At 38.3% G+C, this 24,674-nt stretch overlaps 1 protein-coding gene and 1 long non-coding RNA gene across 5 annotated transcripts in view; both read left to right on the top strand.

Moving 5' to 3' along the window:
- Positions 1-1,274: 1,274 nt before the first annotated feature.
- On the top strand, positions 1,275-8,484 carry LOC146319775 (uncharacterized). 3 transcript variants are annotated; one of them, XR_014771488.1, is made up of 4 exons: positions 1,275-1,952; positions 2,214-2,314; positions 4,666-4,896; positions 7,300-8,484. It is a non-coding gene; the product is annotated as an uncharacterized LOC146319775 (long non-coding RNA). The 3 variants fall into 3 exon arrangements; XR_014771487.1 differs by having other exon boundaries at positions 1,275-2,314; positions 4,694-4,896; XR_014771486.1 differs by having other exon boundaries at positions 1,275-2,314.
- Positions 8,485-16,362: 7,878 nt separating this feature from the next.
- Positions 16,363-24,674, top strand: part of fgfr1a (fibroblast growth factor receptor 1a) — a 44,096-nt gene continuing 35,784 nt past the window's right edge. Inside the window, exon 1 of one of the 2 annotated variants that reach the window (XM_084727816.1) lies at positions 16,363-17,028. The gene's annotated coding sequence lies outside the window, so the exon portion shown is untranslated. The remainder of the gene's footprint in view (positions 17,029-24,674) is intronic. The other variant, XM_084727817.1, reaches the window with a different exon arrangement.

Genomic DNA, 24,674 nt, shown 5'->3' with positions numbered 1-24,674 from the left:
GGGCAGTGCTGCACTTCTTCTCCCTGTTCTTGTTCTTCTTCTGCGCTCCTGCGACAGAAAACCTCTCTCTGCAGTCTGAGGAACTTTCATTGGGTCCGCCGGTGGGTGGTGTTTCCAAACTACCTTCAAACCACATCCAGTGCCGTGACTGGAGGGGTGCCAGGCCACATCTGGAGCTCATTGCAGCTGACGCCACACAGCACAAGGAGATGGGGTGTCGGGGGGTAAACGGGGTGGGATGGGGGTATTTCAGCTCGCAGAACTAAAGCCAAGAGAGCTGTTTACGCTCAGTGACAAGTTCCTGCTTCCACACAGCTGAGGAGCTGCAACCAGGATCACCCATTCTGACTGCCACATGTCAGGAGCAGCAGAGCTTTGCTCAGCCTTTTTTCAAACTGGCCACTGAGGTGATAAGTGAGAAGATTTTCAAAATAAAGCACAGGAATCATTTCTGAGTGGCACACAGGCTGTCACAGCCGCCCACAGCACCTCCTGATTGTTCTCCTGCCAGGTTCTGTGTAACACAATCAAAGTTGATGTCTTAAATTTGCAAGCAGTGAGCGAGGTAATGAAAACCCTCTGTGTGTCACGCGGTAAAACCGGAGGAATATTAAAGGGCCTCCTGCTTTTTGAAAATTTTTCATGAGCTGGTTTGAATTTGAGAGCTGCTTTGCCCCTTTATGTGGAAACGATCAGGAACCGGCCTCTGTCGGGTGAAAAAAAAGACTTTTTTCCACAGTGAACGCCGGTGCTACTTAACTCAGAGGACTGGACTGGAAATCCTTCAAAAGATCTGAATTTTGTACTTGGAGTTTGAATAAAATGTTTGAAACTGCTTGAAATGACTCCTCTTAAGTCCCGCCCCTCTTGGATCCTCGGTCATCTTTCTCCTTTCCAGTTTCCTGTTTGTGTTGAAATCTTCTCCGCCCAAAAAAGAAAATCAAATTTTGGTATATATATACATATATATATATATATATATATATATATATATATATATATATATATATATATATATATATATATATATATATATATATATATACTCACATCTCGAGTTAGCTATTGTCAGAAATTGAAATGCTAGTTAACTGAGTTCTGAAAATAAATAATAGGAATTTTAAGTTTAATTAACTTTACATTTAGATAATGAGAAGAAATTCTAATTTTTAATTTTTATATTAATTTTTGACTTTTTATCTCATAATTACGACTGACCATGGGGATATTATCTTTCTTTCTCTGGTAGAAATGTGCTTCCACAGAAATTGGGTTAAAAAAGAGACATTTTCCACACTTTTTTAAAAACATTTTCTTTCAATGAACTGTGCCGCTCAACTCAAGTTTTTGTCAGCGTAAAAGTACCACAGAGTGATCTGTAGAAGGATGAGGTGTGATTTTCAGGCCGAGCTTGTGAGAGCTCTCTCGTAATGTGAGGAGGACTCCACAAGATGAGGAATTTGGATTACAGCTCTGTTTAGTGAGATTTATTTGGAAAGCAATGAAACTTCCTGGCCCTGGAACCCACTTCCACCATAATGAGGCCGAGTTAAACCAGGACTGGATGTTATTTTCCTCAGAAATAGAAGGTGGTCTGTGTGCCATGCTTGTGTGGAGGATTTGGAGTCAGTTCTGGGGGTTTTATTTTAAACAGCACTTTAGTCTGGGAGTGGATGATGAGAACAGCTTGTTCTCTCTGTACATTTATCCATGTTTAAGCTGCAAAATTAGTAGTTTTGTGGCTTTAGTTCAACACTAGAAAATATATAATTCCCAGTTGTATTCAACCGTACCAGATGTATTTTTCCTGCATGCTGCTTGTTTTCACAGATTAAAGGGTCAGTCTGCTCCTTATCTGTCCCGTGTCCACCTGTACAACATTAATGCCACTGTCCGGCCTCCCAGCTGCCCCGGCAGAGACCGACCTGTCCGACTTCTCCCGGGGTAATCAGGTAAATGGCTGGCAGATGGGCACACATTAAGAAGTGGAGTACGAGACTGTGGCATGGTGGACCGCCCCACGCCGTCTCATCTGCATCGAGGGGGAGGCAGGAGTGTGGGTGTTGGGCGAGGGGGGCGTGTGTGTAATCAAATCTATGGGAGCTGCTCCTCTGAGATGCCGCTTAATCCAATTTAGGTCCACTCCCACTTCAAAGCAGCATGTCGTCTGCAGGGTGAAGTGATGTTGCAGATCTGACGCTCCCGTTTTCCAGGTCAGCGGGTGATGATGAGAGCCAGGAGTCCAGAGAGAGGCCACAGCCAATCAGCAGTGAGGCTGTGGGAAATGTTATCAGGAGATCCAGCACCATGAGAGGTGTGATCAACATGAATCATTTCCAGCTCTATATTTTTATTCAGGGATCATTAATCATTTACTAATTAATTTCCAAATAAGAATTAAACCAATTAAACATGTATGTAATGAAAATTAATCAATAGTCTAGAAATGGTATTGGCAGAGCCATTCATTGATGAAGGAAATGAAATTATACTTAAGAATAAGAAATATAATGAATAATAAAAAAAGGAAAACAAGAAAATGCTTTTTAAAAAATGATTATTAATGATTAATCAGTTACTCAGTTGTTGTTACTAATGTGAAACCATGAGTGTCATCATGAGTGAATCATTACATTTTCTATCTCAGAACATAATTTTAGTTGATAAAAGCACAGTAATATACCTCATGAAGAGATGAGATGATCATTTTGTATATAAGTACATAATTTACCAAAGCTGTAAGGTGCAGGAAAAGACTGAAAATGGACCTTGAAAATGTTGCTTGAATTTGACTTTGGAAAAGATGTGCGACCCTGAAACTGTGATTTTACTCGACATATGCAAATCTGATTTTGAGGACCTCATAACAGACAAAGTCTTTGGGACCCTCTGTGATTTCTAAGAGGGGCCCAGACCCCAGTTTGGGAACCAATGTCCAGTTGGAACGACTGTTCATCACCTCGGTGCAAATGAACAGACTGCAGTCAGCTCATCAGGAAAGGAGAAAAAACGTTGGAAACAACAGAAATATTAGTCAGTTAAACTATTTATTAATATTTCTTTAATGTACAACACTGGTTAACTCTTGCCTTTAAGATGTTACAGCAGCCCTCTTCTCCCTGCGCTAAACCAGGGAGGTGGCAGCAGAAAGTGGCACAGATATCTCATAAAAACCAGTGCGATTTGGCAGGATTTTGATCTAGAAAGTTAAAATAAGGTTGCATGTAAATTGTGTCAGAATAAACTGATATATAACCCCTCAACCAGAGCCATGCATCACCACATTTGGCACAGACGTGGGCGTTAACCTGCAAGAAGAGCAGGCTGCTGCTACTAGCACTGCTAGCATTAGCTTCCAGTAAATGATGTCATGTCTGTGATCCTGCTCAGTCTGAAAAGTTAATGCATTGTAAGTAAATGTGCAATATTTATAATGTACAGTGCAAAGCGCCACACATTCCAGCAGCATTTAAATGTAATTTGACCATTGAAAAACGATCAATCGATCAAATAAATTGTACTCAATTTTAACTGTTTTCTGTTCTTACTTTTAAACTAGTCGACTAAAATTTCAGTTAATTAACAGGGAAATTACCCCACATCCCAAGTCTGAAGGTTATATATATATATAAATATATGTGTGTGTGTGTGGGTATATATATATGACAGAAATTAAGGTCAAAGGAAGTATAGTATGTTGCCTTTAATGACGGATATGGAAATGGAATTTGGGCTCCTGCAGTCACACTTGGGCAAAAATGCAGCGAACACATCTGGACAGTGTCAAAACGTCCTTACCAACAACCATAATCATGTCATGTCAGAGTTTCCCCAGGAAATGGAGCTCAGTGAACATGCTGTGATTTTTGTGTTTTTGTGGATATATTTGAGGGTGAAAGTTTATTTTCCCAGATGTTTTTTTTTCTTTCATTCCAGACTCTGTGGTGGATGGTTAAGCTTCTTTTTTTATTGATTATGGAGATGTAATCTTCTCAAAAGCAGAGCCAGACGAACAAGCCATAAGCTGTACCATATGAGTCAGAGGACAATTAATGAAGCTTTTAGGATCATATATCTGGGTTCCATCTTACCAGACTGTTGTTTGAAATTTAGATTATTATGTATCATCTGCCAAATCTGCAGAGGAACTGAATATATCTACTCGATCAGTGCGGTTGAGCTCCAGCATGTTGTTCACATGCACGGGATCGGCTGTGGAGTTTTATCTCACGTCTATTTTTCATGTCTTTTTGTAATCTGAAGTAAACACGTGAGAATTCATCAGGTTTCATCTACAGATTATTGTTGATATAAACACAAGTTTTACACAATACATCTAAATATATATATAAGTGTTTGAGGTAATATGAACCTAATACTAAATTTCAGGGAGGAAATATTCTAAATTTTACTCTGTTACATTTACTTGACAGCTACAGTTAATAGTTACTTTACAGTTTTTACACATAACATATATGTTGCATTTAGAAAAATGATGCATTATTATAGATTAAACTATTCAAGAGTATATAAAGAAATTAAAACAAGCTCCACCTCATTCAGTTAAAACATTCTAATGCTGTTTATACAGTAATGTGTGAGTATGAGTAATAGCAATCAAACATAATATTATATATCTTTATTGTTTTGTTCATTACTTTAAAGGTGCAACATTCGTACTCCAAACCAACAGGGGGCAGCATATCAGCACAGCCTGCGAGACTGACTGAGGGCAGATTAACAGTACAGAATATTACAGAGGCTCCAACCAGGACGATGAAGACAGGACGGCTTCAGGCGGAGACAGAGGAGGTGGTGCAGGACAGCATGTCAAACCAGAAGATTTATTTCTACCAAACCAGAGTTGTGATTATTGGAATAGTGGAGACACTTTTGGTGAGTTTTATTTTGTTTTTGTTGAATTTGAATAAAATGTGTATTTTTCTGTAAAATAAGTGCAGGAATATTTACTGTCTTGATTTTTTTTGTTTATTTTGTTTATTTATTAGACTAAACACTTAAGAGAGTTTGTGAAAGTAGCAAAATTGGCACTTGTTGGTACAAAGTGGTATTATAAGACAGACTAGGCTGAAGTTAGCAGGTTAGCATGCTAACTTCAGGAGACAGACGTCAAAACTGTTAGTTCTTCACATTCTGTTTAGTTAAAATTTGAATCTTTTAAGTTAAAATTCTTACATATTGTATCTTTAAAGGTCCAGTGTTGTGAGATTTATGGGGATTTATTGGTTGAATAAATGGCTGAAATGGAAAATAATCTTCATAAGTTTGTTTCCATTGGTGTAAAATCACCTGAACATAAGAATCATTCTGTTTTTACTACCATAGATTGAGCCCTTTATATCTACAGAGGGAGCGGCTCCTCTTCACGAAGGCCGCCATGTTGCACCATGGTGTGTTTTTTTTTTACAGTAGCACTGGATCTGAATACGGTCCCAATGATAAATGTGTAACTTGTAATGGACGATACTCAGACGGTGGTATTTCTACTTTTACTGAAGTTACAGATCTGAATAATCCTTCAGTAAGAGGAAAAGATCATGGACTGTTTTTTGTTTTTTTTTCAAATAATACTGAGTCAGACAGACTTTTGGGAACCGTTTAAGACTTCTATCTAAAACTGGCATCAGATCTGCTTTTATTGCCAGAAATGGAGCATAAAAGACCGACTACATGTAAAGGCAGGATCCTGCAGCCCTCATTTCATATAAATCAGATCAGATAAATCAGATTCTTCTCAGTATTCAGACATGATGTGAAACACAGAGGGAGAACAACAGAAGGGCAGAACTAAATTGTTCCATTTGGTGATGATTATTCACGACTAAAACAAAGCAGCTGACACCACATTTGTTAAGGATTCCAGTAGAAACGTATCCTGCAGTGACAATACGCCCATTCAGTGTGAATGACCAGGCAACGCAACAAGATATTAGTATATGAATCGTCCTTCAAAAGGTCCTGGAAATCCTTCAAAACACTTGAATTTTATTCTAATATTTACAAGATTTGAAAAGTGAATCTTTAATTGTAATACTTTCATAATAAATCATTCTCTGACTGAATAGTTTGCTTTTTAGATAAAGAGGTCAGAGAGTTTAATTGCTTTTGTATTTGAAAAATACATTTTAAGATTATTTTAAAGTAAAAAAATTGAAGTTATTTGTTTAGTCACTGTTTTATAATGACTCAGTCAGGATATATAGGATTGCAGGTTTACTTACAGACAGGTGAAAAGTGTATTTTTATTTAATTTGTCACCCTCCTGTAGAATTCTATCACAAAACATAATTTTGGTTGTTTATGACACAATAACATCTGATTTAAAGTGATGAAGAAGTCAAATAGGGCTAATCATTTTAAGTGTATATGTATATAAATGTGGCATTTATAGCAACTGTAAGGTGCTTGAAAATATACCTTGAAAATTCTTGAATAGTGCTTGAATTTGACTCAAGAAGAGGTACAGGAACCCTGAATGGGGTCCTTGCACTGGTGAATTTCATCGTTCAGGTGACAGTCTGTGGGGTGTAACTGACATGTTTTTGGGAACCTCCAATTAAACCAGCAGCAAATGAAAAAGAAGAATCAAGTAAAATACAGCATATTAGAAGAAATACTGCAGTGCTGCTGAGCTAAATGCAAAATAGAGTTTCAAGACAAAAATAAGGAAAGTCAACTAGTTGAAAACTGAAGTGAAAATATAAGTTTTTAGCTTCTTTTAAAAGTATTCAGCTGGAAAAAATCAGGCAAACAGTTGCCACAGTTTTCTTGAGTAAATAAACACAAAGGCTGGAGGTTATTAAAGCTTAAATATTGGGAATTAAAATGATTGATTATGCCAACTCAAATATTTTCAGTAATCCTGACAAATCCATCACCGCAGTGAGAAAACAGATTTGCTACATTTTAAGCAGAAGAAAATATTTCATTTTGAGTAAATACACTATAGTAGGAAAGGAAGTTTTTTAATCTCTTAAAATGTCAGTGTTTTATGAACCTTTTTTCCTTATTAATTGAAAATTATGAGTTTGATAAAAATCAAAAGAAATGAATTTCTGCTGGCACTCAACATTTTTAAGTTGGTAGAATCTCTAAATAAAATAATATATTTTAGCATGCAGGTTGACAGTCTTTAGGGTGTAACTGACACATTTTCTGGGAATTTAATGTAATCTTTCTTTATTTTAAACTAGTTTAAATGTTTGGTGCAACATAATTTAAAGTTAAACCATGATTCAATGAGCCTTGAAGTATTTAGCAGGTTGGCTTTGCTGACAGCTTTGGGGCGAATCTGACACTGTTTCTGGGAACCTCCAATAAACCAGCTGCAGATGATCGCAGTGTTCCTCTTGAAGGCAAAGAGAGAAGAAGGGAGTTACCGCTGCTGCTGGGTCCCGGGCCATTAAAGGACCAGTGTGCAGGATTTAGTCTCCAACACCAAACAGCAAAAATATCCACTGCTGCAGTGACAATACTCCCATTCAGTATGAATGACCAGGCAACGCAACACCGCGCTGCACGTGTAATTGAACAAGATGGTTACGCTGATGAACTAAGACTCATAGAGGCGCACCGTCCCTCTGTCAGCAGGTGCCCGGAGCACACTGGCCCATTCATATGCGCATTCCTGTCTCTCCACTCGCAGCCCAGCAGGTTCCTGCCGGCCACTCAGGACAGGGGCTGACGCACACAAAGGGTCTTCAATCTGCCTCAGACAACAGGCAGCATAAAGGCCCGGAAAGCCACAACAGCGTTATGTCAAAGAACAGGCTGGGGGTGGTGAGGCGAGCCTGGGGGGCCCCCGTGTAGGACAGGGGCACCGCTGACGGATGGATGAGGGCTGGGCTCAGGCGACGTAGTGGAAGGCCTGTCTGAGGTTTGGGTGCATAAAGGAGGATATTTGTACTTGCCCGGTAACAATGGAATGCAAACACGAGAAGCGAGGACAATAAAACAGCACTTTGGGGCGATGAAGAAGCTGCTAGGGAAATCATCATGCAAAGCGTCCCCGGGGGAGACATTGTTCACTCTGAGGATTGCATGACTCCCTGTTTGTTCTCATGCTGATGTGCGGCTCGGCCTGCCTTCGGTTTGCTTTTGCATAAGGTGTTCCTGGCTTTAACAGTGTCCGGCACATTTCCTTACGCTGAAAGGAAGTGAGGAGTGATCAGAAGTGCCACACCTCGTCTTAAAACAGGCGGGTGGCTGGAGGATGAGCTTTCCTCTGAGCCAAAGTTCAACTGACTTTAAAGTCTATATCCTATCTCATAATATCAGTGACTCGTTTATTTGATCTTATCCTTTCTAGACAACCTGTGGACATTTTTAGCATTTCCTTCAAGGTGAAAAGTAACTGCATCCACTGTAAGACAAAAAAAAGTTTTAACTTTGAAAAGCTAGTGTCCACACTGCCTTAAAAATTTAAGTTGACTGAATTTGAAAAGTTGAGGTAATTTTGTTCTGATTTAAAAAAAAAAATTCTTTTCACATTCATAATTTTCCATTAAGTTAATGTGAAAAGATCAGTTGATTCCTGCATGATTTTTTTAAAGTGTTGTGTAATTATTGATAAAAATCATAAACTTTATGACTTCATTTTATGGCCTTTCAGTTAAGTTGTGTCAGTAAGCTCACCTATACGTTTCTTGAGTCACCATGGTATGTATGCATCACAGAGAAAAGTTAATGATTAATGACTGAAGCTGCTTCTTTATTAGTCCTTCATGTAACACAAGTTCTGCTTTGACTCTCTTCTGTGTGTCACTGAACCAGTATACAAAAAGAGACACTTCTGCAAGCACACTGTCATGTAGTACACTTTGCACACTATGTACCTACACTTTGGACAGGGTAGTGCTGTCTCAAATTGAGGACGGCCGTTGTACCTTTACCAGAAATGTTGATCACAGCTTTTTCTTATTCTTGGGTGAACTGAAGCTGGGCGGAGCTTTACAGTCAAACAAAACAAAACATCTACCAGCTTATTTATCCATTTGTGTCCAATTTCACTTCATTAAACCATCAGACAACCTCCCCTGACCAAAAACCGCTGATATATAAGCCAAATATCGCCCTCTCCAAACCAACCAAACTGCACAGGCAATATCTGTAATTTTATCTCACAGATAACGGGAGTTGCTGATCTACCGGTGCTTCGATCAGTTAGTTAGTTTGTGATATTACGGGATTTTGGTGAATCCAAACTAACACAAAAGTCACACAATAACACAAACAAACTTAGTGATCCATACGCTGGAAGACTAGAAGCTCATGTTTTCTGCAAGGTAAAATTACTGATTTTTCCTATGGAGTTTGGTTGGTTTGGAGAGAGCAATATTTGGATTTCATAACAGCGGTTTCCAGCCAGAATATGCTGCCTGATACCTAAACTGATATTTATGTTTTTAGGCAGACCTGCTGATGTCCCTCTCTGCTTCTCCAAACTGGGTGCGAGTCAGTCACCATCTACTAATGCTCTGACTATCGATAAGTACCTCATACAACCTGACTTTAGAATATACAGTCTATCCCTTTAATTGCCAATGGCATCAGGCAAAAATATCAAACATTTGCTGGTTGCAGCTTGTTAAATGTGAGGATTTGCTGTGTTTCTTTGTCATTTAAGACAGTAAATGAGTCTTTGGACTGTTGGCTGAACAAAAGAAGAAAGTTGAAGACGTCACTTTGGGCTCTGGGGAACTGTGACGATCATTCTGAGATTTTTTTTTGTGACATTTTATAGATGCAATGATTAATCCAATAATCCTGCAAGTAATTGATCCATAATGAAATAAGCATTAGTTGCAGCTAATGTCTGCCCTTCACTGCTATTAACAACCAAAGACCATCTTTTACTTGTCTGCAATTGATTGGTTTTATTTTCTCATCTGTTTTGCACACACTTTACCACCCAGAGCTGTCACTGCTCAGACTGGGTGGAGATTTTCAGATATATCACTCACCTCCCGTCGTCAGAGGCAAACAAAAAGCAACCAAATAAACATAAACAATAAATGATCTCCATGTGTTTTGAATTCTGGCAGGGCTGAACTTATCATTAACAGCCTGGTGCACATCTCAAGGGAACTCTTTATCAGTGACACAAAAAGAAAAAGTCTATAAAATGTCTGGTTCCAAACTGCATCAAAGATCTTTGGCCGTGTTTTGATGCTCTGGGATCGTAAGATGTGGCCGATGGCACGTTTAACTCTCACTATTACCAGCACTAATAAAAATGCTTGCTTTTTCTCTGGTATGTGTGCGGTTATCAGATTCACACTACATCTGCTGCAAAGTTAGCAGCTCTCTTTGAAGCTGCAAGTTAATTTGAGCCAAAAGTGCATTTGGAAAAAAAAAGCAGTACAGTCGACACTTTGGGAAAGACACGTATTTGCTTTCTTGCCAAGAGTTTGATGAGAAGATGTATTCCACTTTCATGCCTGTTTGAATATGAAGCTACAGCCAACAGCTAGTTAGTTTAGTTTAGCACGAAGATCTAATTCAAAACGCACCGTCTAAAGCTCACTAATTAACACTTCAGGTCTTGTTTATTTAATCTCTATTTAAAAAAAAATGTTGGATGTTATATGTACTTCTTCAAACAGGCGTGTCAGCCACCATCTACTGTAGACAATACACCAAATACACCAGTCCATCCAGGAAGTCACGATGTTGCGATCGCAACGGTTCACGCAAAATCAACTAGTCCCAGTGAATTCAGCACGACTTTGCACTTTTGTCCAAACGCCACAACTTTTCTGCACATTAGACCCATCAGTGTTGCTTCCCTGTCATACATGTACGTCTCAATGAACCAACTCAATCTTTTCTTTTATTATTCACATGTTTTTGTTGTTCTTTTTGCATTTATATTATTTTATTTTGTCACAGGTACTGAAAAGAACACATTTATCGATGCTGTGCGCACTTTTTATTTAATAATGTTGTGCTGTTTTGAGCTCGTTTCTTTGTGAAATACCCCCCAGCTGCTCTTCTTCATCTAAAACTAAAGCATATTTTGTTAGGGTTTCTGTAATCCTGAGGCTTTCTGGTAAATTTACTTGGAACACATAGATTAAAGTGTGGTTTTATTTTCCCTGGAACAAGTTGCCTTTGATTTGAATGAATTACACAAAAAAAATAAATAAATATCTGAATACAGACACTGAATTTTGGGGGGGGTTCTCTTGCTCCCACAGTTTCATTGCAAGAAATCTCTAAAACATTACAACATGCACTGCAGGTTTTTAGAAAAGTGAAGGAGGGACTGATACACTGACTATGGATAAGTACCACTTACAGCCACAATTCAAAAAATCTGAACTATCCCTTTAAAGACTGTCTTTAGTTTGATAATGATACAAAAGATGCATTTTTTAATAAATTGGCAATATTACAGAATTTAACTTTTCAAGTATCTACACCTTTCTCTCCCCTAAACCCTCAGAGGCAAAGTTTCATCCCGATGCATTTCCTGGTGTGCAAGCTGACTGCTGGTTGCCACTAAATCCAACACACTGGCCCTTTAAACTCATGACGACACAAGTAGGAAAGTTATCAGGACAAGGAGGAACAGTGCTGGAAAGAGTACTGAAAATCTGTACTCAAGTTAAAGTACTGTTACACTGCTAAAACATTACACAGTTGCAAGTAAAAGTGCTGATATTAGAAATATACTTCAGTAAAAGTACAAAGTATTTGTCTCAAAAACAACTCGGAGTTTCTCCAAATCTTCACTCTGAATTTTTCCCAATTTTCCCAGTGGTCACAGTCGCCTCTCCAAACTAGGCTCACTGTGCATTTTCCTGAACCAGTATTTGAAAATGCCAAGAATCAAATCACTGATAACGAATCTTCACAGACAAATCGATTAATTAATAATCATTCTGGAGATATAAAACTTTTTTTTGTTATTTCTTTCTCATTTTAAGTCTAAGATATAGTTTCCTTATTCAACCAATGACTGCCAGGCAATAAAGTCAGACGAGGTGCAGTTCCTGCCACTAGTGATTAAATATCCATGAATACATTTTTGATTTGTTAAATTCTTAACGGCAATTAATCAATTAATGATTCAAATTCCAAACCTCTGCAGCATTTTGTTTTGTTTGTTTCATTTGTATGTCCTTGTTTTCATTGGCTGATTTGTGATCAGATCACCTGATTGGCTACTAGAATTGTACTCAGTGCTCAACAAAGATTTTAAAAGTAACTAAGTAGATTGCATAGTCTAATGCATACTTACGTACGAGTAACAGACTTGAAAATCTACTCATAAAAGTACAAGTACCCAAAAGATTGCAGTCATTTGAGTATTTCTAATTAGTTACTATGTACTATGTTGTATTTATATATTTATATATATACATGTAGTTTAATCAGTTTGGTGTTACAGGAAACATAACAGCAATAAGATGATGTCTGCTTTCTTCACAGAGGACAGGTATCAGAAGAGTTCAGAGCAGAAAGTCTTTGTTTCAGGCTCAGTTTCTGTGTTTTTATGTGACTCTCTTGTACTAAAGTCACCTCATTTTGTGAACGTCCTCAGCGTCACACAAGGTTAACCCTGCATGGAGGATGAAAGGCTGACACATGTTGAAACACAAAGCTGCTCCCCGATCTTTAATCTAAGCATCAAGCTGGGCTTCATGTGTCTCTGCAGCTTCAGTCGTCAATCATTCGTCAATCATGTCGTGAAATCAAAGACCATATGAGCCTCTTCACATATGAACTATGTGTTTGATCAGGCAGAGCAAAACTTGTGTTTGTGCTGACTTGGCAGATACATTTGAATTTCTGATGCTCTTTGAAATGCTGCCAAAGCATATGATCCTTACGCCAGCACAATAAAGCTTTTTTATAGTCGCCTTGAACGGGAAGTTGATGAAAGTGCTCACTTTCTGTCAGGGAATTTGCATTCATGTTGGGTGGAATCCTGTAAAGAAAACAAATTTCTCTCCTCAGAGACACAATCACATTATTGCCCACACATACTGTCAGTGAACGTCTCTTCACACACTGATAAACCTTCGTCTTCTTACTTTGTGTTAACACAACCTTGTATAAAGTACAAGAGACTTTTAAGTTGGAAAACAGAGTCATTAAATTTTTCAATAAAGGCTCAATGACTTTGTAAAATGCAGAAAACATTTATATTATTGCTATTTTATGCCTATGTGGGATTTTTTTCTCAGTGATCCTAAAGTGCCCTTTCAAAATAAAAGTGATGTTTAATAAAAATGACGCCTGTCTCTTCTGACTCGATCGGACTCAAGTCAAATGACTTAGATTTGAGTCAAGCCCAAGGTTGATGATTCAACTTGACGTCAGTAAAAAAAAACTTGCAACTGGACTTACCATAAGCTGTAAAAAAAAAAGTTTGATGCCATGTCTCCTCTTCCTCCCACTGTGCAAAAATAAAAGCCCGGATATGAGCACTGATGATGTCACCGGCCGACTCAATCACAAGCAGAGCTCAGCTGTCAGTCATGTTGTGAAACCTGCTTTTCATATCCTCAAATAAGTAATTCAACCCAAACTGATGAGACAAAACAAACACTTGAACAAACCATCAGCGTGATAAGAACTACCTAAAATGACAGAAACCATCTTTGAGAAAAGTTTATTTGATGTGTACTTTGGTGTTTTAGTTTGGCTCATTTCCCATCTGCTAACATGGAGGGGACGGGGTTTATGACCTACCTACTGCAACCAGCCAGCAGGGGGTGATTGAGCTGTTTTTCCTTCACTTTTGGGGAGCTGCCATATTGTCCATTTCTATATCAAAGTTTAGGACTCAGGACTTGTCTTGACTTTGGACTTAAGCTCACTGTGACTTGTTAAACAATGACTTGGTGCTATGTCCCTGATAACAGGCATTTTAATCAGTCAAATAGCAGAGGAGTGGACTTGAGTGCCATGACCTGGACACGAGTCATGCTTGAGTCACAAATTCAATGACCTGAAATCTGATTTGAAAACAATTTAAAAAACAAAAAAACAAAAAAACTTGCAGCTGGAGTTGGACTCAATCTGTCCACACACTCGGCTGATGCGTCCCCCTGCTTCCTCGCCGAGTCTTCCATACTCACAGACACGTAAAGTAGAAATGAGTCCCAAAACCCTGAACTGAGTTATCATAACACCGCTGGGATCGCCTGCAAGTCACTGGGTTTTTAAATGTGTTGTTGGTCGTTTACCTGGAGGTCTGTGGTAAACATAAGATTTATAAATATGGTAAATAAAAGTAAAACACGTGTTAACATGTTTTGTTCTTTGACATATTCTTTTTCATATCTTAGAAAATTGATGAAACTTTATGAAATTTTAAAAATCCTTGACATCTCCACAGTATAAAGTTGAGCAGGAACTCTCGAGCGGAGGAAAGGGGTTAAACAATACTACGCATATTCAGTGGGCGGTATTATCAGGAAGTAAACCTGGAAGCTAGAAAACTTTTTAGGCCTATGCATCAGGCAAGCAACTCTAATTTGGATTGAATGGGTGCCATCTTTGTGTACAATATCTAGTTCATTATGATTTATAGTCTAACGTTAGCATTTTACCTCTGATGATTGCATTTAAGCTGCAAAAATCATTAAAGTGGTGTTCATTTGTGAAGTTTATCTTGCTGGACAAAACATGTCAGTTTGATAAACTTTTGTTTGACACAGTTTATTTTCTGCATTAATCCAAAATCCAGTGGAAGAATCCCTTTGACTTTTCTGTGGAGGGAACCAGAGCGATGCTAACTTCAGGGTTGGACTACAAAAATATGTCATCCCTGCAGCACAGTAGCTAATGCTTTGTTATAAACAGGGTACTTAGTTTAACAGCTAAGTAACTATAAATCAATGAAGCAGAAACTCACTGTCATATTATGACTTGTTCAGGACACAGAGCTTAAAGTTTAGGACTTGGGACTTGGCTGTCTTGATTTGGGACTTGAGTGCAAAGACTTGAGACTTACTTGTGACTCGCAAAACAATGACTCTGTCTCACCTCAGACTTGTCGTGTGTCTGTCAAATTCAAAGATCTTATGGCAATCTTGTTTAACTCAGTAATTTTACATTGATTTAATATATAATATAATATCTACACTATTATTGTACATATTTTTAATGTTTTTTGTGATCAGGACTCAGTTTGCATTGAGTTTATGTAAATTATACCCTCTGTGAAAATTGCCATGAAACATAGAAGAACTATAATTATTTATAAGCACAGTATTAGCCTGTTGGTGTGTTGTGTTCGTCTCCAATCCCACAATGCACAGAGCGCGGTGGTGTGTAGGGAGAGGTGCTGTGGATGGCAGGGGGAGCCAGGTCTCTACCAGCCCGAGGAAACCTGCGTCAAGCCAGAAAATAACAGCCTCTGAATAATGTTGGACTTCCGTCTCTGTGACATTCAAAATAAAAGCCCCACTTTCGTCACACGGTAAAAAAAAAAAAAAAAAAAAAAAGCATCTGTGGGAGTCAAAATTGCCTTTTATATGAGGGGTGAGGAAAGCAACAGATGAATTCCGATGAAAACTGTTTAAACTGAGAAAGTAAAACATATTCAAAATATTTTTTATGTGACAAAAGTTTGTATGAACAAGTGACAAAATAGAGGAAATGAATGAATGGTGATTTTCAGTTTTAACTCATCACCCTCACATCCTCCCCACATTAACTTTACCCACCGATTTACATTTTCATCCTGAAAAAAAAATGTCTCATATCTAACAAGATTTTACTTTTATTTACCCTGTTTATAATTTATGTTTTCAACTGTGAACTGACTTAACATTACAGTAATTTGTGCAATGTTTTAAATGTGTAATAATGATTCAATGGTGCATACACTGGCATCAATATTACATGTATAATGTACATTTCTCCTGATACTTTTATTCAGAATATTCTTGCATTTTAACACACTTATATGTAGACCCCATTTGTATTGCTTATGTTCACTGCTGTTATATATTTTAGAATAGATATATATATTGACACATTTCTTGTTTTCTATTTTTCTATAAACATTTTATGGTATAATGCACATATTTTATTATTTCTACTTCTGTTTCTTCTTTCTTTTATTCTATTTTTTCGGATTCTGTTTTTTTTTTTTTTTTTTTTTTTAGAGGTAACACGGTTGAGTATTATAGGATGGGGGTTAAATAATGACCGAGGACCTGACTCATCTAATTAGTCAACGAACTGTTTACTGAAGTCCAGTCGAGTGCAGTTTTTTTCTGTTGGCTTTTGTTTTGTAATGCTTTTATTTTGTAACGAGAGAGCGGAAGTCGTGTGTGTTACTGCCGCCGTCTTGACTGCGGTCCGGAGGATGCGCATATTCTCAGATTTAGGGGGGGAGGTTTGGTTTGGAGCAGCCCGGTCGGACTCTCGTTGTTTAACACCATTTCTCCGCCAGGGACGGTTCGAATACTTTCTAGGATTAACTCAAACACCGCTGATGTGTAAGAATATAAACAGCGAACGACATTTTGTTTCGTTGTAGTGAGTTGAAGAACTTCGGGAGTCAGTTTTCGGAGGTGAGCGGACTTCGTTTCATCGTGAGCGGATCGTTTTGGGATAAAGAGACGAACCGACGAAAAAGTCCCGCACAGCCTGCTGCAGTCGGTCTGTTCGGGTTAACGAGGGAGGATAAAAGGAAGGAAAGACGGACACAACCTTACAGTTTAATTTAAAAAAAAAAAATCTACTTTAACAGCACATAGGAAGTTTTTTTCTTTCCGCTCCGTTGAGTATTTGGGTTTTTCGGAGCGGGGGACGCACATTCTTTTCTTCTGTCGCACAAGTTTGGCTGAAATATGCGCAAACTTTGTGTCCAAACGTTGATAGTTTGGAGCGAGTGAGCTTCGTGACCGGGACACGCGGTTAGATCTGGATTAAACTGTTTTTATTTTTTTTTCCTGGAAGTTTTTCTGCCTCCAATCTGAGCTCAGGAGTCTCCTTATCTGACGAACACTGGCTGTTCGAGCACAGCCCCCCGCCACCAAGGTGAGTTCACTGTCCCTCCACTTCACTGTGTGTTTAACGTGTCTTTAAACTCAACATACATTTGTACAACTCCATATCATACAAAACCAGTTTAAAATGCTTCACGTCAGGTAACATAAAGCAGCAAAATGAACACATACATGAATGGAAAAATACACATACAAGCGAGCAAACTGTTTAAATGAAGTGTTGATTAAAAAAATGCTTTAGATCAGGGATTTCCAAACTTTTTCATGTCAAGAACCCTCAGATTAGATGCACATTTGACTGCAGGCCCCCAGTTCAGGATGATTTTGTCTTAAGGAATTCCCTCTGAGTAATACGTTTTTAATTTTTATGTTTGAAGATAATAAGTTTCCTTTATTAGTCCCACAGTGGGGAAATTTACAGTGTTACAGCAGCAAAGTGGATCGTAAAACTGTAAAGAAGCAGCAATAAAAAATTTAAAATATGAGCAAGGAGGAAATATAAAAATATGAACAATTTGAACTGAGGAAATATAAAAAATAAAAATAGGATTACTTTAAACAGGGGAAATATAAAGATAGGAACAGAATAAACGGTTTAAGGAGACTCAGCAGTTGAATTTACACCATTATACTGAGGGAATATTCATATTGCACACTTAATGATAAAACACCTGATTGAAATATTGATTATTGCACACTGAGTCTGCATAGTCAATCAATAATCAAACTGGGATCACTTTAAATTGCAGTCAGTCAAAACAGAACAAATCCTGATTTTTCCTTGTTGTTCCAAATTTAAAAAGAAAATGTGAAAAAGTTCAGACATTCTGTTCCCCCTTTTTGCTGGGGACCTCATACAACCCACTCGGTGACCCCCATTGGTCCCCGGACCTCAGTCTGAAAACAAAATAAACAGACACTCATGTGCTCCTACACAAATATAAAACATACAGAATCAATCAGATTTACATTAATAAATGCTGCACACATCAGGAGTGAAGCTTCAGACTGCATGTGATTACTCCTTTTAAAGGGACAGTTCACCCCAAAATCAAAAATGCATATTTGTCCTCTTACCTGTAGTCATATTTGTCCATCTAGACTGCTTTTTTTTTTTTTTTTTTTTTTTTTTTTGGAGATATCGGCAGCAGAGATGTCTGCCTTCTCTCCAACACAGTGGAACTTAATGGCACTCACACACTGGAAAAAGAACATTTGGAAAAACTCAACAGCAATTTCTCTTTTCAGAAATCACAGCCAGGTTACTCAAGATAATCCACGGACCTTCCTACGAGCAGTTTTATATATAGATTATGTAAGAAGTTTTTCATGAAACTGCTCATGACAAAGTCTGTGGATTATGTTGAGGAGGAAAATATGTATTTTTGATTTTGAGGTGAACTGTCCCTTTTAAATAATGGCCTCATGGATTCATAGCACCTTTTTGATCTCATTTATTGTCCTGTGATAAATGTGTGCAGCAGTGTTACCTCTGCAAAAACGTTCCTTGTCACTAGAGCTGCAATGATAAGTTGTTCTGGACCTTTTTTTTTATTATTATTAAGGAAAAATGTCCAAATTGTCTGATTTCAGCTTCACAAATGTTTCCTGGTTTCTTGAGTCTTTTCTGGCAGTAATCTGAATATTGTTAGGGTGTGGAGATGTTTGAGGATGTAAGCTTTGGCCTTTTCACTGTTTTCTGACATTTTATGGACCAAACAACTAAAAGAATAATGAAGAAAATGTTTAATCAAAGGTTAAAATAGTCCTTATCCATCCCTCGTTCTGTCTGTAGCCTGTCAGAGTTTGTGTCGTAGACCTACATGAAACTTTTGAACATAGCTGGTATTTCTTTCTTTCAAATCAAGGCACAAATGACATTTTCAGAAAATCTCAGAGGACGAACATCATCATTACTACTGCTGTCATGAAGTGTAACTCTGCAGGGGCCGGTCTGCTGTTATGTAAAGCTCTAAATGTTATGATATGAAGGAAGAAGGAGAAGATGGATGGTTTAGGAAAGCGGCGTGTCCACTGGGAGTTCACCAGCAGGAAAAAAAAAGTTTCTCCTTCAACATATAATGGGAAGTGAGGAACAGTCCTGCCCTTTAATTTACTGGGCTGCTTCCCCTGGCACAGAATTATTGTCACTTGTGGAGCTGAATGATTATAACTCGATCCGTCAAGAAATGTGGGTGGAGCTTCAGTTTTACTGGAAAATAAAGTGTGCACACTCATCCTTCAGATTCATTTGATTTTGTGTGTGTGTGCGTGTGTGTGTGTGTGTGTGTGTGTGTGTGTGGGCTGCAACCAATGAAGATTTTCATCAGCAATGAATTTAGTCTATAAAATGTGAAAAAATGCTCATCAGACTTTCTCAGAGCCCAAAGTGACATCTTCAGATTGCTTCTTCTGTCCAACCAACAGTCCAAAATTCACAGACACTTCATTTACAATCATAAATAGGGCTGATTAGTTTCATTGTCTATCATTTTCTCAATTAATCGGTTAGTTTTTTAGTCCATATAAAATCAGAAAATGGTTCCCAAAGCCCAAGATGACTTGCTTTGTCCACACCTGAAAGATATTCAGTTAAAATACTAAAGAAACTGTTAAATATTCACATGAGAGGCTAAAATCAGATAGTTTTGACTTTGATTTCTTTAAAAAATGGCGCAGTTATTTTAATACTTGGTGATTAATTGTTGTATTGTTGCAGCTCTAAGCATAAATGACAAATACAGGCAGCGAACACTCACATTTACGAAATGTGAAGCAGCAAAACATTTATGCTTGAAAAATTAAGCAAGAATTTGTTTGTTTGCAGCTAATTTTTGATCTTTTGATCTACTAATCAGTTAATTGACTGATAATTGTAGTTCTAGATTGATTTAATTCAAATACAACATATTCTGTGCATATAATAGTAATATGTCAAGGATCAGAGTCTTGTTTCTGGATTTAACCTCTCTTGGGAAAACATGTAGGGCTGCAATGACTAATAGATTATGAACTGATTATTAAATTAATCACCAACTATTCTGATAATCAACTGATTGTTTTGACTGAGTTTTTAAGTCAAAAGTCTCTGATTTCAGCTTCTTAAATGTGAATATTTTCTGGTTTTATTTCCTCCTCTCTGACAGTAAACTGAATATCTTTGGGTTGTGGACAAAACAAGACGTTTGAGGACGTCATCTTGGACTTTGGAAAACAGTGATCAATATTTTCACTGTTTTCTGACGTTTTAATAGAGAAAATAGTCGACAGATTAACTGTGTTGTTGCAGCTCTTCATTCATGCTCAGTGAAAACGACTGAAGCTGCTGAAAAGCACTTTGAATCAGTGTGTGAACCAAATGGTCGAGTGTCAGATGGCTTTACATTAATTGTCTTTACTTTGACACCTGATTTCCCTCCATGTCGGCTGGTGGCAAACCACTGACTGGTTCAGACTGTGAGGCTGCAAAGAAAAAAAAGCAGAAGTGTCTGTTTTTGTGCAAACAGTAGCCTCGGGGAAATAATGGTCTGATGCTCTTGTGTCCGCTGAACTGCAGCAGCCGTGTGCACACCGACCGGCCTGTTGAGCTGGGGAGAGGGGGCTCCAGAATTTGGGAGCCGAGCTGAGGAATTTTATGCATGGATGGTAGCGAACAGTAATTATGGTGCAGGCCATGTTATGGGTTAGGCCTGTAACCTTTGTCTTTGTATAATGAGAGAAGCTAAATGTGTCTTGCGTGTTCTAATCTGTTTAGTTTAACCCCTTTTATTTGCCAGATTTTCAGTCAAGTGTTACCGTCTCTTAAGAGCTTTCACAAAGACGACTGGGACTTTACCAAACATGTGATTTAGTAATGAAGCAAAATGTCTAAATCCTCTCAAATGCAAGTTTTCTTTTCTTTTCTGAGCAGTCATGGTTTATGAGCTGAGGATATGTCTGGATTTAATCTTTCCAGCTTCATACTTTTATAAGTAAAATTGCTTCCTGGAAAAATGTGACTCAGAATGTATTTTATATCTATGCCTCACCGACTAATTTTAACAGCAAGTGTTTAGTAATGACGAAGGATCTCAAAATGAAAAGGGTTATGCACTGAAGCACCGACTCTCTGGAGATGAGTCCTGGTATTTCAGTTTGAGTGTATCGTTGTTCCCTGTCAGCTGGTTTGTCTCGACACCAGGTTAAGGTCTGGTCCAGTTTGAAGTGAACATAAACCATTTTATCCTCCAGAACCAGTAGACAAGCGTGAGTCTCTCAGTGGCCACAGTGGAGGACTGTAGCTCTGAGCTCACAGGTGTCAGGTGTGCTGTGTTGGAATTTGCTTGTTGAGTCCTGCAAAATGTGTGTCCTGAGGCAGTGTGTTTTACTATGAAACAATGAAGTGTAAAAATGACAGTTAGTACAGAAAATAGTCCCTGGAAATAAAATGATTATGCTTGTTAGCAACAGCCTGATCAGATCTGATATATAGTCATGCTGATAGTCATATTTAGTTACATGACATTAGATATGAGGGATGCCTGAACTTTTTCCATTGGATCATCGGGAGGCCAAAACTGTGGTATTAATATGCAAATAGTACAGGGATCCCAGACTTCCTGCACAAAGTGGCACTTTGCCTGTCATGCACAGATTGTGAAAAATAATTAATACTGTAATCAGAGCAGTGAGAGCATTTTTACCTCACCAAAAGTAAAACTGCATGCACAGCAATTTATGTTCTAATTTCTCTTCAGCTGTTTGCACTAGAAAAATGTAGCCGGTCCGACACATGGCATTATATAAGCAACGATTCTGACAGATTTTTGACCAGGATACATGCTAAACAGGACATTTTTACAGCTAATAAAAACAAACTATGTCTAATGTAGGCTGGCATTTTCTTAATAATTATTAGCCACGTGTCAATCCAAATGTATCACCGATTTTTCCAGAGGATCAGCAAAAGAAAATCCAGATAAATTCTTCTTTCTGTCCACTCAGATGTTTCCAGTGGCACCAGCTGCAGTGAAGAACACTGTAGAAAACAGGATGGAATCAGAAATTTCTGTTAGTTTCATGTGTTAATGTGCAGAGGGTTTCATCTGATCTGTGTGGCGCCATTGTTGATGTTTTATGGAGCCATGAGGAAACAGCTGATCGGTCATGTGATTTGTTTGTAATAAATCAAATGTGTAAAAACCATAAAAACTTTTTGCTTCAAATTTAGCCTTTTCTAATTTGATACTTCAAAATACACATAAAATATACTGATAGAAACACAGTTATTGACAATATGTGTACAATAAGCTAATATTGGCCTGCCTGATTTATCTCTTGCTCCAATAATAACTATCAGGGGTGTCAATTTCAATATTTAATCAAAAATTGATTGAAATGAGCTTTCAGTTTTAAAAACCAAATCAAAAGAAGAACAGATGATTCTCTCAGTATTTTATTTTCTGTACTTACGACACCCTGTGCAAGAGAAAAAAAAAACCAAAGACTTAAATAACTTAGCAGCTGTTAAATCCCACTTCATACTGTACAGACTGTCACAGTAAAGAAGAATTTAAAAAATGTAAATGACAGTCATCAGGACGTAAAACCAATGATCTGTTAATCATTAACAAATCAACACTATGTAAAAAAAAAAAAAAAGCTTAAACTGAGAAAGTTGAATTATGACCTTTATAACTGAAAGTCAAATACTGAATTTGGAGAATCGTGACGCCCAGAGAAATCATAAAAAGGGTCAAATTAAGCCTGTGCTTATGTCCAGCTATTTCTTCTGCAGATGTTAATATCTATGATGAGGCAGTGTTGTCTGATAATATCATCCTGCTGGTGATTCAGTCGGTCTCAGTTCAGGAGTTCAGGATGAGTGTGTCCTGTGTGTGTGGATAGTAAGACACACTGTGTGTTTAACTCCCGCTCCCATGAGAGCGAAAGATGACAAAGTGTTGTGTCATTCTTTGAAGAAGCTACTTCCTCCTCTTTCAATTACGGACGGTTGTCGTGGTGACGAGGGCCAGGGGAACGTGGTCGGCCGCGCTCTGCGGCGGTTCCTTCTGTCTGGCAGCAGAAGCACTTTTGTTGGAGGCTTCCCAAACTCTGACTCACTGCTTACAGAGCCGCGATGACCAAGCTTCTTTATCCCCCCCGGACCCCCCTGACCCGGCTCAGCTGCTGGAACACTAGACCATTCTTGGAAAGTGAAATTGAATTGGTTTTGAGGAGAACACAATGACTGTTTCAGCTATGAACACACACACACACACACACACACACACACACACACACACACACACACACAGTGATTACCTCTTAAAGGAAACCACAGCTGCATCTGAACATGACTGTGTGTGAAAACTTAACCGAGTTGGGTTTCTTTGACCCAGATGTGACACTGCTGCTGTTGTGTTGTTGTTTTAGAAGAATTTGGAGGATTTTATGACTCTTGAGTTTTTTAAGTCGTCATTGATGAGGACTGTGTTCTTGGGCTTAAAGGGATAGTTCACCCTGAAGTTCAAAATACATATTTTTCCTCTTACCTGCAGTTCTATTAATCCATTTAGATTACATTATAAATTGCAGAGTTTTGGAGATTTGAGCCACAGAGATGTCTGCTTTTTCCAGTGCTCAACAGCCCGTCTGTCCAGGGCAGGTAAAATGTCATGACGGGCAACTAAATGTGGCTACTCACTCGTCCAACTGGACAATTAATCTGTCAGTTGTTTTCTCGATTACCCAGTAAGTTATTTGGTTCATGAAATGTCAGGAAATAGTGCAAAATGTCGATTTAAGCTCAAGATGATGTCCCCAAATGTCTTATTTTGTCCACAACTCAAAGATATTCAGTTTACTGTCAGAGTAAAGAAACCAGAACATTTCCACTTTTAAGAAGCTGAAGTCAGAGAATTTTCTTTAAAAATTACTCAAACCAACTCAACTCAATTATCAAAAGATGGCATTTAATTTAATAGTTGATCGGTTAATCAAGTTTAATTTTTCATGCAGAATGGCAGAAAATGCTCTTTTGAGCCACTAAAATATGGACATGTCCCTCTTTTCTTAGTTTACTATCATATTAAACTGAATATCTTTGGGTTTTAAATGAGACATCGCATTGGACTTCACTGTTTTCTTACATTTTGACACTTAGCCTTAGCTTCTTGACAGCTCATGGGAACAAATGGTTGCCGGGGCGTCATTTTGGTCTGCGGGACCTAAACCAACTGCTAGGTGATAGATCTCTCAGCGTGGACATGATGGCCTGGCGGTCTCTTGCTCTACAGGGGTGTCACGTAACAGGCTGTAGTTTTTCTGGTGTTTAAACAAATTCCTAGAGGGGGGCTATCGGGGTTTGAGGCGAGCGTTAATCTCTGTGGCCAGATGCTGCAGAGGTGATGATGCGAGCAGATGTTCATGTGAGGGTCACCCACTGCACACTGGCTGGTTTTGGAGGCTACTAACTGCACATCCTTCAACCTCCACGGCGGTTTAACAGTAAAAAAAAACAAAAAGTTGATGCTTCGTCTTGTGAGCGGTTCGAGTTCAGACTTCAATAGTTACTTTGAAGTTTGGAAAACAAAACATTTAATTCCTGAGAAGTGAGCGGAGCTGTTTGTTTGTTGGAGTTATCAGAGCGTGCCTGGTGCTCTGCACTTTCTTATCTGTGTTTTTGTACAAGCCGGA

Source organism: Lutjanus erythropterus, chromosome 10 (assembly GCF_056507025.1).
Source record: "Lutjanus erythropterus isolate fLutEry1 chromosome 10, fLutEry1.hap2, whole genome shotgun sequence".
NCBI classification, from domain to species: Eukaryota; Metazoa; Chordata; class Actinopteri; order Lutjaniformes; family Lutjanidae; genus Lutjanus; species Lutjanus erythropterus.
This window is presented reverse-complemented; position numbering and strand designations above follow the sequence as displayed.